Below are 20,249 nucleotides of genomic sequence, written 5' to 3'. Positions count from 1 at the left end.
GCGGTTTCGGGGAAGGGGGCCTGCACGGCGGGACAGTTACTCAGCCCCCGCGAAACCGGCGAGTCTGCACCTGAGGGAGGCGGTGACCCCGTTACTCCCCGCCCCACCCCACCCCACCCCGCCTGCAATAGCCCTGAGTCAGAGGGCAAGACGGGCTTGAAAACTTGCCCAAGGCTTTCTGCCTCCCAGCTGAGAAAGAAAAGGACTTTAGTTCTGCCCCTGCCTGTGAAGTCTGCAAGCAGGATTCACACCCTCCCCCGACTTCTGGCCAGGAGACTTCTTGCCCTGTTGAAATGGTTACAAAGTTCGGCCAAAGAATTCCTTCTCCCTGTGGAGTTTTAACCCCTGCTCCTCTGGCCACCCTCCTGATGGATCCCTGTGGTGCCAGCAGGAATGAGCTGCTTGGGGACCCAGCAAGCTCCCAGGGCCCTTCTGTGGCTTCCTGTACCCTGTATTTCACTTGGCTCAGTTCTCTAACTCGATTCTGCTCCAGGTAAAGTCGGAAACTTCTCCTGCCAACAGATCTTTGGCTTCTCCAGTGGAGGGGTTCTGTTTGGGAGAGGAGGGTCTCCCTTTCCCGCTTACGCAGTTGGGGCACTCTCAGTATTTGGGGTGCCTCCACAGGTCCTGCAGGAGCAGTCTGCTTCCTTCAGAGGGTCTGTGGGTCCTCTCAGGATTGCTGGCTTGTTCTTGCAGTCAATCTAGAGTGAAAATTCACAGTGCGAGCCTCCGCATGCTGCTCTGTCCAGAGCTGCAATCTAGTCCTGCCTCCCATCTGCCATGATCCCAAAATCTGTTTGTTTTAATTTCATTTAGTTCTGCTCTTAGTTATTTCTTTTCTTCTGCTGGGTTTGGGTTTGGTTTTTGTTTCTCTAGTTCCCTGAAGTGTGACCTTAGATTGTCTATTTGTGTTCTTTCAAACTTTTTGATGTGGGCATTTAATGCTATAAACGTTCCTTTTTGATGTGGGCATTTAATGCTATAAACTTTCCTCTTAGCACTGCTTTTGCTGTATCCCAGAGTTTTGATAGATTTTGTCACTATTACTGTTCAGTTCAAACAATTTTTAAATTTCCATCTTCATTTCATTGTTGCTGCAATGATCATTCAGGTGCAGGTTATTTAATTTCCATGTATTTGCATGGTTTTGAGGGTTCCTTTTGGAATTGATTCCCAATTCCACTGTGGTGTGAGAGAGTACTTGATATAATTTCAATTTTCTTAAACATATTGAGACTTGTTTTGTGGCCTATCATATGATCTGTCTTGGAGAATGTTGCATGTGCTGCAGAAGTGAATGTATATACTACAGTTGTTGGGTAGAATGTTCTGTAAGTATCTGTTAAGTCCATTTGTTCTAGGGTATAGTTTAAGTCCATTATTTCTTTGCTGACTTTCTGTCTCAATGACCTGTCTGGTGCTGTCAGTGTGGTACTGAAGTTCTCCACTATTACTGTGTTGCTTTCTATGTCATTTCTTAGGTCTATTAGTAACTGTTTTAAAAATTTGGGAGCTCCAGGGTTAGGTGCATAAATACTTAGGACTACGATATTTTCCTGTTGGACTAGTCCTTTTATTATTATATAATGTTCTTTGTTTTTTTTTAACTGCTGTTGCTTTAAAGTTTGTTTTGTCTGATACAAGAATAGCTATGCTCACTTTTGGTGTTCATTTGCATGGAGTATCTTTTTCCACCCCTTTATCTTAAGTTTACGTGAGTGTGAGTCCTTATGTGTCAGGCGAGTCTCTTGAAGACAGCAGATACTTGGTGAATTCTCATCTATTCAGCCATTCTGTAACTTTTACGTGGAGCATTTACACCATTTACATTCAATGTTAGTATTGAGATGTGAGGTACTTTTCTATTCATCATGCTATTTGTTGCCTGAATACCTTGGATTTTTTTTGTTGTTGTTTTGTTGTTGTTTGAGACGGAGTCTTGCTCTGTCGCCCAGGCTGGAGTGCAGTGGCTGGATCTCAGCTCACTGCAAGCTCCACCTCCCGGGTTTATGCCATTCTCCCGAGGACCTGGGACTACAGGCGCCCACCACCTCACCCGGCTAGTTTTTTGTATTTTTAGTAGAGACGGGGTTTCACCGTGTTAGCCAGGATGGTCTCGATCTCTTGACCTCGTGATCCGCCTGTCTCGGCCTCCCAAAGTGCTGGGATTACAGGCTTGAGCCACCGCGCCCGGCCTGTTGTTATGTTTTATAGGGCCTGTAAGATTTATGCTTTAAGGAGATTCTATTTTGGTGTATTTTGAGGATTTCTTTCAAGATTTAGAGCTCCTTTTAGCAGTTCTTGTAGTGCTGGGTTGGTAGTGGCAAATTCCGTCAGCATTTGTATCTTTCCTTCCTTTATGAAGCTTAGTTTCACTGGATACAAAATTCTTGGCTGATAATTGTTTTGTTTCAGGAGGCTAAAGATAGGACCCCAATCCCTTCTAGCTTGTAGGGTTTTTGCTGTGAAGTCTGCTGTAATCTGATAGGTTTTCCTTTATAAACTACCTGATGCTTTTGCCTTAAGATTCTTTTTGCCTTAAGATTCTTTCCATTGTCTCGACTTGATGACTGTGTGCCTAGGTAATGATCTTTTTGCAATGAATTCCCTAGGTGTACTTTAAGCTTCCTTTATTTGGATGTCTAGATCTCTAACAAGGCCAGGGAAGTTTTCCTCAATTATTCCCTCAAATATGATTTCCAAACTTTCAGATTTCTCTTCTTCCTCAGGAACACCACATATTCTTAGGTTTGGCTGTTTAACATAATCCCAAATTTCTTGGAGGCCTTGTTCATTTTTTAAATTATTATTCTTTTTTCTTTTTGTCTGATTGGGTTAATTCAAAAGTCTTCTTTGAGCTCTGAAGTTCTTTCTTCTACTTGTTGGATTCCATTGCTGAGACTTTCCAGTGCATTTTGCATTTCTTTAAGTGGTGCCCTTCATTTCCAGAAGTTGTGATTGTTTACGCTGTCTATTTCACTGGAGATTTTTCCATTCATAGTCTGTATAATTTTTTTACATTTTAGTAAGTTGGACTTCACCCTTCTCTGGTGCCTCCTTGTTTAGCTTAATAATCGACCTTCTGAATTCTTTTTCTGGCAATTCAGAGATTTTTTCTTGGTTTGGATCCGTTGCTGGTGAGCCAGTGTGATCTTCTGGGGTGTAAAAGAACAGTTTTCTCATATTACCAGGATTGTTTTTCTGGTTCCTTCTCATTTGGGTAAGACTATGTCAGAGGGAAAATCTGGAACTCAAGGGCTGCTGTTCAGATTCTTTCGTCCCACAGGGTGCTCACTTGATGTGGTGTTCTCCCCCTTCCCCTAGGGACGGGGCTTCCTGAGAGCCAAACTGCAGTGATTGTTATTTCTCTTCTGGGTCTAGCCACCCAGCAGAGCTACTGGGTCCTAGGCCAGTACTGGGGAGTGTCTGCAAAGAGGCCTGTGATGTGATCCATTTTCAGGTCTCTCGGCCATGGATACACCAACACTTGCTCCAGTGGAGGTAGCCAGGTAGTGAAGTAGACTCTGTTTAGATCCTTGCCTTTCTTTTTGTTTAGTGTGCTGGTTTTATGTTGGTTGGCCTCCAGCCAGGAGGTGGTGCATTCAAGAGCTCATCAGCTGTGGTTTATGGGGGAGGATACAAGCTTGCCCTAGGGTCACCTTTGGATAAGTATTCATATTTCTCAGGCAGGAGGCCACAGAGCTCCCAAGAGTTTATGTCCTTTATCTTTGGCTACCAGGGCAGGTAGAGAAAGACCATCAGGTTGGGGCAGGGTTAGGTGTGTCTGAGCTCAGATCCTCCTTGGGCAGGGCTTGCTGTGGCTGCTGTGGCGGATGGAGTGTGGTTTCTAGGCCAATGGAATGATGTTCCCAAGGTGATTATGGCTGCCTCTGCTGCATCACACAGGTTGCCAGGGAAGCGGGGAAAAGCCAGCAGCCACATGCCTCATCCAGCTCCCACACAGCCCGCAGCCTGAAAGGCTGGTCTCACTCCCACTCTGTCCCCCAACCAGCACTGTATTTCCAGGAAGCCAATGAGCAGGGCTGGGAACTTGCCCCAGGCCACAAACCTCTCAGCTGAGAAAGCAAGCAGACTGTGGATTCTCTCAGCTTTCCTGGTATGTTCCTGTGGTAGTTCTTGGAGCAAAAGTTCATGGTGTGAGTCTCCACACACTGCTCAGTCTGTCTGGGTGGGAGCTGCCAGTTAATCCTGCCTCCTATCTGCCATTTCCCCCTCCCACCTTACTCCAACCTGAAAGCTTAATAACACACACTCTTGGTGGGGTTTTGGCAGACTGTACATAGCAGTGGGAGTCTAAATTGACTGATATTGCTTCTAAGGAGGGCAATTTGGCAATCACAAGCCAAATCTTAGATCCATATGTTATTTTACTCTAAGATTCCACTTTTAGGAATTAATCCTAGAGATCAACTGGCTCATGTTCCACATGGCATATACACAGAATTTTTATTACAGGATACCTAGACTGGGCAAAGATTAGAAACCACCTAAATGGTCATTAATGGGGCACTAGTTGAATACATCAGTGCAATGGACTACTATGCAACTGAGAAAAAGAATGGCATGCTGTCTGCACTGCGGGGAAGAAATGTCTAAGCAAAGTGAAGGGTATAGAGGGGGATAAATTAGAATTTACATTTGTATTTGCACATTGTATTTACATAAGTATAATCTAGAAGGATACAAGAAACTTGAACATGATTGGTTACCTGTGGGCAAAAGAAAGGTAAGATTCTGGGCGGATGAGAGACAGAGGTAGGATGAGAATTTTCCCTATATACTTTTTTATACTTCTAAAATTTGAAACTATGTGAATAATTTCTGTACAAAAGATTAAATAAAAAAATAATGTAGCAAACCACACTGGAGATGCGGTGTTCAACTACCTACAGATTTGCAGGTAGGGGCTTATCTTCTGACAGTTGATAAGATCTTTTTTATCCTTTGATTGCTGAGCAGTAGAAACTGATTGCTATTGATCAATTTCCTCCACTTTCTCCTTTGTCAAGGTTCTGCAGACTTCTCAGCAGACCTCTAATTCTCCCTGGTCCAGATAGTAACTCAAACGCCAGATCATCTCTACCTTGAGTTCCAGAGAATCATTCTAGACAAGGAATCAGGAAGCCTGATTCTCTTACTGGGCTGCTATGTAATCCTGGGCTAGTCACTTTTCTGCTCTGAGCTTCAGTTTCTCCATTAGTATGTGAAAAGACCTCACTTTGAGATCCTGTTCTCTGGACTACGGGTCTCCCCCGGGAAAGAGATGGGGAAATGGAAATGACCAGACACTCTCTGTGCTCACTTGTCCTGAGCATGGGGTGGGGGTTGATGAAGTCAAATGTAATTTTAATTAAATATTTCCATGTGCCTGGTGGCTACGGACTTCATGATAAGTCTCTGTTCTGAATGGCAGCTAAGAATCCTTCAATGGAAAGGGAGGGACGGGAGGAGCCTGAGTTGGAAAAACCTGCTCTGGGGAACACCTGTCTCCCGGCACCCCAGGGAGGGTGTCCTGCATCTCTGTTTGAGTTGGGCAAGAGGGAGCAGATTCTGGGGTTTGCGGGGGAGGATGGAAGCGTCAGATTAGGCTTCTGTGAGTCCTAGGTAGCCCCACTAGCAAGAGCCTGAATCATGCCAGGGAGAACTAGAATCCTCACCAGGCAGGACTGAGAAACCATGCCCTCTCTGCAGGAGCCAGACCACCGCCCCACTTGCTGGTTTTCATGACTCTGGCAGCCTTTCTCGCAGGGCAGCTGCAGGTGCTGATGAGTTCTTCCCTTGCAATTTCACATGCCTGGGCCTGACAGGAGGGTTTGGAAGATCGTTCATTCATCCCTCGTGTTCCACAAGCTGAAGTTGGGGACAGTTACCTCTCTGCCAACACTGTCAGCCTCCCAGGGGACTGGCACCAGAAGGGTGGGTACAACTGATGCTGGAGCCCTGGATCTCTACTTGGAAGCTTTAGAGACCTCCACTGGTTGCCAGGATGGTACCTGGCACAAAATAGACACTGAAAAAATAATTGCTGCATGAACAACTAACTCAGTGGCTGTGAGCTCTAGAGTGGGAGCACATGGGTTGGCATCTAAACACATTGCTGCTGGCTGTGTGACACTGGACCAGGGCCTAACCTTGCTGAGCCTCACAGAGCCACTGGGAGGGTGAAATGAGATCATGTCTGCAAAGAGAGCTTCAGATCATGCTCAAGAGAGGGCGGCTGCTGTCATGAGGATGAGGAGGAGGATTCCACTTGGGAAGACTGGTTCCCACCCGACTGCTTTGGCATCGGTCTGCCCTCATTCTGTGTACTAGGTCAGCGGTGTGTCTCTGGAGAGACCTCAGAGCAGCTGGTGGTGTGGGCTACCCACAGCTCCTCCAACAGAGTGTGCAGCAAAACTTGTTTTTTCGCAATCATATAGGTGAACTATAGCATCTTGGGATGGTTAATTTGCATTTCTCTAATATTGATGGAGGCTGAGCACCTTTTGACCTTTTTGGGAGACGTTATGTTCACTGCATTTGTCCTGCCTTCTGCCTGATAATGGATCAAAGCTCTTTTTCTTCTAATATGGAAAAACTTAATACAGAAAAGTAGAGAGAATCATTGGATCAAGGCTCTAGAGCTGTACTGTCTAATAGAAATTGATGTGGAAATGGGAATGTTCTAGAGCTGTACTGTCCAGTGTGGTAGCCACTGACCACACACGGCTATTATCTTGAAATGCGGTTAATGCAACTGAGGAACTGAATTTTAAATTTTATTTAATTTTTTTGAATTTGTCAACAGCTACATGTGGCTACCGTATTTTGATAGCACAGCTCTAGAGGCAATAAAGCTGGCCAGGCGCAGTGGCTCATACCTGTAATCCCAGCACTTTGGGAGGCCAAGGCGGGTGGATCACGAGGTCAGGAGTTTGAGATCAGCCTGGCCAACATAGCGAAACCTCATCTCTACTAAAAATAAAAAAAGTAGCCGGGCGTGGTGGCAGGCACCTGTAATCCTAGCTACTCAGGAGGCTGAGGCAGGAGAATTGCTTGAACCCGGGAGGTGAAGGTTGCAGTGAGCCAAGATTGTGCTATTGCACTCCAGCCTGGGCGACAAAAGCAAGACCCCATCTCAAAAAAATAAAAATAAAAAAATAGGCTGGGCGTGGTGGCTCATACCTGTAATCCCAGCACGTTGGGAGGCCGAGGCAGGCAGATCATGAGGTCAGGAGTTCGAGACCAGCCTGAACAACATGGTTGACACCCCATCTCTACTAAATATACAAAAATTTGCCAGGCGTGGTGGTGGGTGCCTGTAGTCCCAGCCACTCAGGAGGCTGAGGAAGGAGAATCGCTTGAACCCCGGAGGCAGAGGTTGCAGTGAGCTGAGATCGTGCCACTGCACTCCAGCCTGGGCAGCAGAGTGAGACTCTGTCTCAAAAAAATAAATAAGTAAAAATAAAAATAAAGCTGACATCTGGAGTGTCCTACACTTCAGGAGACTGAACCATTTGTCAAAGGTAGATGACAATGAGAGACAGGCTGTCAAGCCCAACAGCATTCTTGCCCAGGAGTAGGCTGTGTAGAGGGTAGCACGTGGGGTACTCACCCAGAAAGGTCCCAAGCCCCGCCCAAAGTCTCCTGACTTCCAGCCAGGGCCCTCCTCCACACCAGGCCCTCAAACCACCTTAGCAGGACACTTCTGGGCAGTGGTCTGCGGGCAATCTTCATGTTGTCCTCAGATGACTCAGTGTCACTGCTTCTGGCATTCCAGTCCCCTGGTGATGAGCCCTGCCCTCCTGTTCAGCCCACTGCCCTGGAACTTAGGGGCCTGCGTTGCCCACTCATAGCCTAAGTATCTACCCCAGATCTACCTTACTTCTGCTTAGGGCCTAGCCTCTCATACAGGGGGCCAGTGGAGCCCTGTAAATGACACCCCTCCTCATGCCACACCCTATTCCGACAGATTGTAAAATATCCGGGCAGGACCCTGATCCCACCAAGCTGAATCTTCCTCCCTTGACGATGAATGGGACCAGGTCTGTTTACCAGAGGAGCCATTCAAAATCCACTTATTTGAGGAAATCAGTGATCTTGTTTATGTCCATTAATCTGAGACCTTGATTGCAGAGGGTTCTAGGGGCTCCACTCCAAAGCCCCCCACCACATGGCCAGCTAGCTAGGTAATCTCTCCACCCTGACTGGGCCAGCGGATGGCAGGTTTCCCAGGACTAATCAGCCACTGGGATGTGACGTCCCTGTCTGAGCTGCGGCCAGAGAGGAGGGTGCCCTGGACAGGATCCGTCCGGGAGGCTGAGAGCACTCATGGGGAAAGGCAGCGTGAATTCCAGAAAAGATCCATGTCCCCGACCTCTGGAACTACACGAAGGGCTCCATTCCTCCGAGCTGCCACCAAGTACTCTATTATGTGAACCTCCAGGAAGACAAGGACCACTGCCTGTGTGTCCCAGCAGCTCCCACTCCAGGTCCCGTGCCATCACAGGAGCTCAGAGAGTAGCGGCAGAATTAAATACAAGGCCTCACTAAATTGGAATTTTAATTTTAGCCCTAAGATGAGACAAGTTGAAAGATGACTTTAGAATTATCCCCAATTAGACAACTGTCAACCTAAATAAAAGAGAGAGCCTCTCCAAAAGAAAATGGTTATTTGGGCCAGGTGCGGTGGCTCACGCCTGTAATCCCAGCACTTTGGGAGGCTGAGGCGGGCAGATCACCTGAGGTCGGGAGTTCAAGACCAGCCTGACCAACATGGAGAAACCCTGTCTCTACTAAAAATACAAAATTAGATGGCGTGGTGGTGCACGCCTGTAATCCCAGCTACTCGTGAGGCTGAGGCAGGAGAATCGCTTGAACCCAGGAGACGGAGGTTGTGGTGAGCTGAGATTGTGCCATTGTAGCTGGGACTACAGGCATCCGCCACCACGCCCGACTAATTTTTTGTATTTTTGGTAGAAATGGGATTTCACTGTGTTAGCCAGGATGGTCTCGATCTCCTGACCTCGTGATCCACCCACCTGGGCCTCCCAAAGTGCTGGGGTTACAGGTGTGAGCCACCGCGCCCGGCCGGAAGACAAAGGTTTTCAAAGGTAAAATGAGAAGGATTATATAATTGTTTTGAAATAATTATCCTTGGCTACTAACGTCAGTAACGGGTGACGCCAGTCCAAGGTTGCTGGGCAGAAGTATTTGTTGTGTAAGGTTGCAATGGCCTTTGTGCAAGGTTAAGGGTTTGCAGGCTTTTCTGATACTTTTTGTCTCCAAGGCATCCAAGTGTGAGAACCTTTTCTTCATGAACTTCCCCGGCTCTTGTGTTTTTAACACAAAAGATTCCATTTTGATTGACAACTTTCATACAATATAGAAATTAGAACCTAAGACCTAATCTAGCCAACAGGTCCCCACGTTTGGTGGACCCACCATGCACAGCCGAGTCCCCTGGAGCATGAGGCTGAAATGCAGGTTTCTGGGCCCTGCTCCAGACCTGCAGACTCAGAATCTCAGGAGGTAGGGAGGGATGGGGAGGGTAAAAGCTGCATTACTAACTAACTCCCTTAGTGACAATTCAGCACGCTGGTGTTCAGGGATGCCCTCTTCTTGCCAATGAGAAAACAGAAGGGCAGTCTGTTGGCCAAGGGCCCCCAGCCAGGGAACGTCAGGACCTGGGGCACAGCTCTAGGAAATGCTGCTGTTGCTGAGAGTGGGGGCGAGGGGCACTGGCCAGCCTGGATTTGTGGGAGGCGGCTTACATGAGGCTCTAGATTTCTGCAGCAAGATGGAGATCAGCTACCCATCAGGGAACCTGGACTTCCAGCAGGCAGCCCTTTTAGCCAGCACAGTAGAGGCACACCAGGTGGTGGGGTCTCAGTCCAGTGGGGTCTTCAGGAGGAAGCAAGGCTCCTGGGCTGAAGTCTAGTTTCAGGTGGGGCTGTGATTAGGGTCTGGCCATCTTGGTTCTGCCAACTACTGGCTGTGTAACCCCGGGTACCTCTCTGAGCCTCAACTCCTCGTCTGAAAACAGAATAATCAGGGTACCTACTTTTTGGGTTAGCTGTGGGGTGGGGCATGAGATGGCACAAGCTGTTCGGTGTTTGCCTCTCAGGTCCTTCTTGACTCCTTGGGGCTGAATTTATGTTCTTATTACTCCGTTTCCGAGCAGATGAGGAAGAGGAGGGTAGAACTCTAGCTCCATCTCTGCTCCCTGACCTAAGCATCCCAACCCCTCCCAGGCTGGGGACAGAGCAGTTCCATCACGTAGCTCCTAGTCCCTACAAGACTCTCTGATTTGGAAGAGGCTGCCTGCCCCTATCGTGGTTAGGTGCTAACTCATTCTCTGCTTTATCTGTCACATCTTTAACTGCCCATCAGAGCCCATTAGACCAGAATGAGACTCCCAGGGTGGCCGCAGAGCAACAGCATTTCAGCTCATCAGAGAGAGCTGCCAAATGAGCCAGTCTGAGCAGCATTTTGGGGGTAAATATTCACTTCCCATTAACGGGCTAAAATGCAGAAGTGGCTCAGTTTCATTCCCACTGTGCCACTCCCTGGGGTCTGCAGTGTGGCCCAGGAGAAAAAGGCACAGCCTCGGGGTCAGACCCGCGTTGGACCCAGCTCTGTCCCCTGGTACCTGAGGGACTCTGGATAAATTACTGGATTTCTCTGAACTCCACTTATCCCATTTGTAAAACAGGATTGCAAATGTTAGTAGCCTTGCCATGGGACTGTTTTGGTCATTAAATGCCAATTTGTATATAAAGCGCTTAGCGCAAGCCTGACGACAGAAACACTTGGTAATTGAAAGCTACTGTTTTTCCACAAGGACTTCCTTTCAGGGATCGCAGCCTTGGACGGAGGCCTGGGTACAGATTTAATCAGATGCAGGTGCTCCGGATTACCATGGAGATCGTCTAATCTAATACGTGGAGGCTGCTCAGGGACTGTTTATTGAGTTAAAAGAAAATACAAATCTAATTTTGGCCCAAAGAAGAGAAAAGTTAAAAGGGAACTTGAACAGGCTTTGGCTAGACAGTATGATAATAATTACTGCTGTTTTTTTCAATACTTACTAAGTGATAACTGTTTTCTTTTAAAGAGAAAAGTCATCTAAATAATCGTAGCTACTATCATTCTCTGTAATGTTAGTGCTAACCCGTTTCTAGTAGAGGGCATCCCCAGCTTATGGGTGGGTGACGGAGACTTCCGTAGGCAGAGGCAGAGTTTTAGAGGCCTGTGCCCCTAACCAGCACCCACGCTAAACCCCGGGAAGATGACGTGACAACATTCAGCTCTTACTCCTCTCACTCAGAGGAAGGGGACAGAGAGGCGGCAGCCCTCCAAGAAGGCAGATGCCATGGTGCTGCTCCAACAGCTGCTGGCTGGGCCCAGGCTAGCAGAGCAGCAATGTCAGAGGGGATGGTCCTGAGGACAATAGGGAGACTGGCCTAGCAGTGCCACCAGTGTACCCGATGTCCCCCTGGAGTCAGACAGCCCTGGTAGGACACAGCAACAAACCTGGCAGCAGCACTGCCCCCAGGGACGTGAGAAATAAGATGCCAGGCACAAAGCAAGGACCCGCTCAGTGGGGGCCTCATTTAGAGAACAAAAACTTAGGCCTGAGATTCGGTGTCCTGCTCAGGACCCAGTGAAGCGCAGGGTAGGAGTGGAGAGTTCCTTCCAGCAGATCCTGTGACCAGTGATCAGAGGACCACCCTCGCCCCTGCCCATTCTAGCCATTAGAACCTATGGTGCGTGGGCAAGAGTCCCCAAACAGGGCCCGTCACCTGCCCACCCCCTCCTAGAATGACACCAGTCCTCTCACAGGCTGAGGCCAGGGCCAAAGCTGCCAGGCTGCCGCTGTGAGCTCCTGCTGCAGTGGTGGCAGAAATCCACCTGCTGCAGCCTGGATATGGGAAATGCATTTTTCACCCCATCAGGCATCAGGGCGAAAGCAGTTTACAAATGGTCAGCTGGGAGAGAGACGCAGCCAGCAGTGTTTTGCAGTCCATTAAAAGGTTTGGACCAGGGCTTTGAGAGATGTGCCAGCAACCATGCAGAGGCATTCATTCACTAGAGCCTGCTCATGCAGCTCACTCTGGAGCTGGGCAAGGACTCCCGGGAGTCCAGTCAGTGTAAGAGGACACTTGGGTTTCTCTGCTGGTGGCTCATCAGGGATCAAGGACGCTGTATTAGTTAGGGTTCTCTAGAGAGACAGGACTAAAAGAATAAATGTATATATGAAATGGAGTTTATTAAGGAGTATCGATTCACACCATCACAAGGTGCAGTCCCACAATAGGCCATCTGCAACCTGAGGAGCAAGAAAGCCAGTCTGAGTTCCAAAACCTCACAAGTAGGGAAGCCGACAGTGCAGCCTTCAGTCAGTGGCTGAAGGCCTGAGAGCCCCTGGCAAACCACTGGTGTAAGTTCAAGAGTCCAAAAACTGAAGAACTTGGAGTCTGATGTTCGAGGGAAGGCAGCATTCAGCATGGGAGAAAGAGGAACGCCAGAAGACTCTGCCAGTCTAGTCCTCCAACATTTTCTGCTTGCTTTATTCTAGCCACGCTGTCAGCTGATTAGATGCTGCCCACCCAGACTGAGGATGGGTCTGCCTCTCCCAGTCCACTAACTCAAATGTTAATCTCCTTTGGCAACACCCTCACAGACACCCCCAGGAACAATACTTTCAATCTTCACTCCCATCAAGTTGACAGTATTAGCCATCACAGGCTCTTAGGGACTGTCCCTCAGCACTCCACCCCAGGAACTCTAGATTGGGGATCAGCCTAGATAGTCTCCCCCGTTTTTTCCAAAGAGAAAATGCCGAGGGAAGAAACCAGCAAGCCACCATCTCATAAATGTATTTGTTTACCACTTTGTTTTAGAAATGCTCAAAGCAGCTAACAAAGACTTCACTTATGAGGAAGCGATTACATGGAAAGCAAGAACACACACGGGATCCTCTGGGGGTCTTAGAGCATGTGGGCTGCAAGCAGCAAACACTGACCCTCACCCCTTACAGTGAAAAGGAAAGGCCATTGAGGTGCTGTAGCCTTTGGGAGGGCAAGGATCAGATAGCCCAGCACCGGCTCCAGGTGTCTCTGCTCTTGGGAAGGGCTGGCTCCTGCCTTTTGCATTTCAAATTGCCCCATACATAATTTCAGCTCCAGGAGAGGGGCCCGATTGGCTCAGGTACATTCCCATCTGCTGGCTGAGGAAGGCAGGATGCCTTCACCAGATGTCCCCCCACCCACCCCCGCCCAGGACTATGTTGAACAGAGAGAAGCAGTTCACCCAAGAAAATTATATAAAGAAGTGCAAATGGCAGCTGAGCAGGCCAAAAAAAGAGTGTTCACTACCATGGGCCAGTTCATTTTATAGATGAGACTGGAGGTAAGAGTGGCTCAGTGACTTAATAATGGTGGAGCCAAAATTCTGTCTGATCCGGATTCCAGGATGAGCTCTCCCTGCAATAGCATTCAGCCTCCTCTAGTATATTTGACCTTGGCCTGAGTCTCCTCTCTGAACAGCATATGATGATTAGCCACTTGATATGGTCTGGCTGTGTCCCCACCCAAATCTAATCTTGAATTTCCCCATGTTGTGGGAGGGACCCAGTGGATAGGTGATTTAATTAGGGAAGCGGGTCTTTCCTGTGCTGTTCTTCTGATAGTGAATATGTCTCCTGAGATCTGATGGTTTTAAAAATGGGAGTTTCCCTGCATAAACTCTTTTGCCTGCTGCCATCCATGTAAGATGTTGACGTGCTCCTCCTTGCCTTCTACCATGATTGTGAGACTTCCTCATCCATGTGAACTGCAAGTCCAAATGAAGCTTCTTTTGTAAATTGCCCAGTCTCGGGCAGCAGTGAGAACAGACTAATACACCACTCAACTGTGTTTTCTGGATCATCATTTTAGCTTAGGGAGTCAATGGTCCTGCTGAGAGATCATGCTCTTAATAGCCCTGTTGGGTCCCTCTCCCCACAATGTGTCCCAAAAATCTGACCTTGCACTTTCCAAATGCTGGGGCACTAGACTGGGCTGTCCGCAGGCCCAGAGGCTACCCAGAGCGTAGGGAGCCCTGCCCAACAGAGAATGCTGCTAACAGCCCACAGACACCCTCAGCAGAGATCCTCAGACAGTCCAGAGGCTGTGCTGAGGATGACACTGTTTGGGCATAAGGAGGCCGAGTTATTACAGCCCTTGGACTCTTCTGCCATCCAGACAGCTGAGCCACACTGCAGCACACTGTGATCTGCTGCCATAGGGAGGAACTGGGGACTCACTGGGCACATGCTCCGTGCCAGGCCGTGTGCTATGGTTACGTCTTGAAGCCTTTACATCGACCACTGACAGTGAGCCACTGTCCAGGACCAGCGATTGTTGATGTCTGCGAGTTCCAGCTTTCTCAATGGAAAATGAGGTGGTTGTGAGTTGAGACGAAAGAGGCATCGAGTGCTCTGTACAGTGCCAGGCGCACAGTAAGCCCTTGGGAACTACTCAGTGGGAGTAGTTACAGTAGTGGTAGCTGCTGTTATTCTGAGATCTGAAGGCTGGGAAACATCTAGCCAGGGAAAAACTGAAAGCGCCAGTGAACGTGTGAGTACTATGGTTTCACAGGGGAGTAAACTGAAGCTCAGAGAGCTGAGTGACCTGCTCAGGGAGACACAACTCAACAGGGCCTGGAACCAGCTGGCCCCAGAGGTATCAGGTCTGAAGCATCTGTTCTTTCAACTGCACTGTGCTGCCTCTCCAAAGTCCTGATCAATATCCCAGCTCTGCCATTTGCTTGTTCCCTTCACCTCTGAGTCTCCAGGTACCTTCATGTCTCCTACCCACGAGGGCTCTCCTGGGCCCTGACCTGAGGTGGCCTGCCCAGTTAAATAGCCCTGGTGCCCTAAGGCATCCATTATATGTAATTTCACTCCTGTGCATCTAGAAGCTGTTTACCATCCTTGGGAAAAGCGACAAAAATTATTCAAACACCGTTTCCTGCAGAGCTTTATTCACGGAGCCCTGGCTGAAAAGGCTCTCTCCTCTGAGGCTATGATGATCATGGATGGCTTCACCACCACTGCCAGGGAAGGTATGATTAGTAGGGTCTTAAGAACAGCCCTGCTAGGTCTAACAGAGGCCCACAGCCCAGTGTTCACCTGTGCTGGAGGATGCCAGGAGGGAGGACTGAGCAGTAAAACAAATCACCTTGTAGATGGGGGTTCAAATCTTCCATTGTGTGATTTGGGGCAGGTTAAACTTAAGTCTGACATCTGGGCTGTCTCATCTTGTAATAATTGTATTGCTGGGTAACAAATTACCCCCAAAATTTAGTAGCTTAAAACACCACACAATTATTTCTGACTTTCCCTGGGTCAGGAACCTGGGCACAGCTTAGCTAAATTCTCTGTTTCAGGGTTTGTGGCAAGGCTGTGATCAAGGCGTCAGCCAGGGTCACAATCATCTCGAGATTTAACCAAACATCTATTCCAAGTTCACTCAGGCTGTCAGCAGGATTTAGATCCTCTCGGGCTGTTAGACTGAAGGCCTCAGTTCCTTGGTAGCTGTTGGCTGGATGCCACCCTCAGTTCCTTGCCCAGTGGCCCTGTCAAGTGAAGGCTGAGGAGAGAACATCAGCAAAACGACAAGTCTTCTGTAACCTAATCACAGAAGTGACAGTCCATCACTTGGGCCACATTCTTTTCATTAGAAGCAAATTGTTGGGTCCAGCCCACACTCAAGGTGAGGGGACTCCAAAGTGATCTCCAAAGGGAACATAAGGGTGTGACTGCGGGAGTGGCAGTCACTGGGGTCGTGTCAGAACTGCTAACCATACATCTGTAGAGTGGTGCTGGTCACTGCCTCACTGGATTGTTCCTAAGATGTAAGTGAAGCACCTCCCATGCAGACAGGTATCCAGTGAAGAGCAGCTGTCACTGTGTCACATGTGCTCAGATGACATCTATTTCCTTTCCCCAATGCTGTCTGAGCTGTCTTAGGGACAAGATTGTTCACCAAACACTATCTCAACAGGCAAGGCCCTATTTTTGGTTCCCAACACCTTGTTACAGACCACCATCCTGCTTAGCTTTGTTAGGGGTGAATCTGGACATATCCAAGAAAAAATTATCCTTTTCAGACAGGGACTTTTTCTTTTGCCTATGCTAGCGTAAGCTCTTTGTCTTCTTTAATCAGAGCTCCCTGGCTATTCTAGTCGGGAGGGTGACTGGATTCTGTGCTGTTTATAGATTGTAGGATCAATGATCTACCATGACTGTCAAACCAAAGCACACTGGTTCATCCTGAAGAGCAGACAGAAAGACTGGTGTTGTGTAAAAACAAAGTTGATGTGGAGTCAGAGTTTGGTTTTCCCATCTCCCAATGGCTCCCAATGGGTAGCTGTCATAGACTCATGGAGTGGATTCATGCAACCAAGAGTCACTAGCAGCCATCCTTCCCCTTCACCGTCCTGAGACCCGGCTTTATCCAGACAGCCCCACCTCCTTAACCCAATGTGAGCTAGAGCCAGGTCCCAGCCCCAGCCCCAGGAGGGTAGATCTGTTTAGTCTAAGTCTACCACGGTGGTCCCATTCTCCTCCTGAGTTATCCCAATTCCCCTCAATGATAACTGAAGGGAACTGGGCTGGTGTGCATGCTGGGGAACAGAGGCTCTCTGCTTCAACTGTTTGTTGTCATTCTGACAACTGCAGCAGTCAAGTAAAGATCTTGAAGGAAGCAACACTGAAGACAAAGTGAACATAATGAGGCTGGCAGAGCAGAAAGCGGGAAGAAATCCAAGTCCTGGATATCAATTAATTGTATTTATCAGCCCTGGAACTGCCCAACCTTGGGACTTCTGTGAGGTGATATAAGTCTCTCTCATTGTTTAAGTCAGTGACCTCCAAAGTGAACCAGGTGATCCACTGAGGTACAGGAAGAAAACCTAAGTTATGTTTTTAAGAGTAAAGAAGCCTTACCAATACATAACAGACACACAGGCTGCATGGTAGTGGCCAGGCAGCACATGCCAGTCAGTGAGGAATCCTCAAAGAAGTGCTGAGAGCTCCATATCGCAGAGGGAGCATCAGGGGCACCACTCTCTTCCAGAATATTGTTGTCTGTGTGCCCCATCAGCCAACTGGACTTAGATTTTTATTATCTTACACAAGAGCATCTTGACAACAGTTTATAATGAGATGAGGAAATTAAACCCCTCAAATTTGCTGGTTATCTCATAGCAAAATTCTTAACTTAAATATGGTATATATTTTTTAATTGATAAAAAGGCTTGAATGTGCCAGTCTTTCCTGTGGTGACAAGTGTCTATAAGCAATATGCAATCTAGAAAGTATTTTTTTAAATGGACAGATCTAACCTGACCCTTCTAGGTAAAGATAACATAATACTAATGATGACCAAGCAAGAATTCATGAAAATGTGTTGCCAAAAATTGTCACCTATAAAAACTCTTCAAAGTGTACACTTAAACTTGGGAAATGAAATTCAAAAATAAGTTGCAGCAGGTTTTGAACCCATTTTTAGCAAAAATAAAAATGCAGCGCTCCCAATTATTCAGCATAAACAAGTTACTGACATTGGAAAAGATGAAAATTTATTATAAAAATTTCAACGAACACTTTTGCAAAATTGGTGGATGGAACTCAAAAATATTTTCAGTAAGCACAGCCATATTTGGATCCACAGATCTTAATTAATGAAGTGACTTATTCAGCTACAACAGTCATTAAAACCAAGCATCAAAATAAACTTACCTTAAGAACATTAAGTCGTTTTTATAAAGTGTTAAAACTAGGAGTTTCGAAAATGACAAGCATTTTTAATCATGACTCTCTCTAAAAGAAAATTTTTTTTTTTTTAGAAAGAGTAAAGGTTTATTAACCACAAATACCACAAACAATATTTCAAAACATTTTTACCCATCTTTTTGATTTTATACTTTTGTTTTATATGTATTAGTAACAGATGTTCAAATTGAAACATTTTAAAATATGTATGTCTCTGTATACACACACGCACGCTGGGGGTGCACACTACGGCATTAAAGATAGGTGAGTGCGTTTACATAGGGTTTTCTGTTTCATTGCTTGTATCCTTAGAAAAAACTTCTCCAATCCAGGCCGGGTGGCCGGGCGCGGTGGCTCAAGCCTGTAATCCCAGCACTTTGGGAGGCCGAGACGGGTGGATCACGAGGTCAGGAGATCGAGACCATCCTGGCTAACACGGTGAAACCCCGTCTCTACTAAAAAAAAAAAAAAATGCAAAAAAAATACAAAAAACTAGCCGGGCGAGGTGGCGGGTGCCTGTAGTCCCAGCTACTCGGGAGGCTGAGGCAGGAGAATGGCATAAACCCGGGAGGCGGAGCTTGCAGTGAGCTGAGATCCGGCCACTGCACTCCAGCCTGGGCGACACAGCGAGACTCCGTCTCAAAAAAAAAAAAAAAAAACAAAAAAACAAACAAAAAAAAACTTCTCCAATCCCAAGAAAAAAATGTTAGTTTTTACAACATTTTTTTTTTAGTTCACAATCTGGAATTTCTCTTGGTGAATGGTATGACAGGAATCAGTTTAATGTTCTCTAAATATAGCAGCACCTTTCATTAAATAATTGACCACAGCATGATTTCAAAAAGCTGCCTTTAGTGTACTCTAAATTCTAAATTTGAGTTCTTTTGTGTTTTCTAAACTACTCTTCCATTGACTTGTTGACACTGGCATAACTATTTTAACTTAATTGCACTTAGAATGGGATGTATTTTTTGGTACAGCAAGTTCCTTCCATTTTTTTCACGTTCAGTGGGGATTTTCCTATTTTCATCTGTTTATACTTCCATGAGTTTTTTAGATTATATAAATAAATACCGCTGGTTATCTGAATTGGCTTTGCACTGAATATACATTAACTCAGATAACTGGCATGTTTAGAATGGTCCAAACGTTTGTATTATCAAGTGCTTACAAGCCCCCGTTCTCCCCTCTGTTCTCATTCCCCTCCACTACCCTCCCGAGGAAACTATGTTCCTGAATGTTCATAACTGTCTTTCCTTTATAGCTTTACTACTTATGTATGAGTCCCTAAACAAGACAGTTTTTCCTGATTTTGAACTTTACATAAAGGTACCCATGCTGGCTCTATTCTGACTTCACTCAACATGATTTCTGAGATGCATCCATGTTGAAGCCCACAGTGGTCTGATGCCTTGACTACTCTAGAGAATTCCACTGCATACACTTCATTTATTCACTGTATGCTAGATGGGCATTTGGCTCCCTCCTTCATTCCTTGTAATTATTACACATAATGCTGTTATTAAACATCCCTGTATATGTTTCCTGGTACACATGCACAAGAGTTTTTCTAAGTATAAATAGTGGGCTATAAGAGATGCCTATGTTCAATTTCATTAGACAATACTGTTCTCCAAAGTACAGATTCACACGCCAACAACAGATGGTTTGTTGTCATAATCTCTCAGACTGTTATTTTCAGACTTCTCATGATTTACTGTTATTTTCAGACTTCTCATGATTTACTGTTATTTTCAGACTTCTCATGATTTCTGCCAAGTTGTCAGCAAGGAAATGGTATCTGTGGTTTGAATGTGCATTTACTGATGTCTAATGAGGCTGAACATCTTTTTACATTTATGGGCCATTTCTGTTTCTTCTGTGAAATGCCTGCTAGTGTTTGGGGTCTGTCTCTCTTGAGTTGTTTTCATTGCTGATTTGCATTCAGGTGCTCTTTAGCAGTTATGTATATATTATAAATATTTATATCTTATTCTAGATTTGGCTTCTCTTTTCACTCTACAGCATGTTTGGTATTAAGTACGTATGATCAATGTAGCCAAAGTACTTATCTTTTAATTGATAGTCTGCATTTTCTATCTTGATGAAATTCTTCCCTACTCCAAAGTCATTGTTTTCATCTATCTTTGGCAGTAAGTGTTAGAATCTTGTAGTGCTCGTTCCCCTCACAATCCATTCAGAAAGGTCTTAGATATCCTTGGCCCTTTGCTCTTCCATTTATATCGAAGAATCAACTTGTCAGGTTCCACAGTGAAAATCACTGGGAACTTTTTTGGAATTGCAATTTGGAGAAAAAGTTGAGATTTAGATAATATTGAGTGTTATCCCTTACATTCTCTACATTTATTTAGGTCCATTAAGTTTTTTTCATCATTTTCTCATTTTAAAATTTCTTAGGTACTTTTTT

This window comes from Colobus angolensis, unplaced genomic scaffold (genome assembly GCF_000951035.1).
Source record: "Colobus angolensis palliatus isolate OR3802 unplaced genomic scaffold, Cang.pa_1.0 Scaffold75, whole genome shotgun sequence".
In the NCBI taxonomy this organism is placed as follows: domain Eukaryota; kingdom Metazoa; phylum Chordata; class Mammalia; order Primates; family Cercopithecidae; genus Colobus; species Colobus angolensis.
This window is presented reverse-complemented; position numbering follows the sequence as displayed.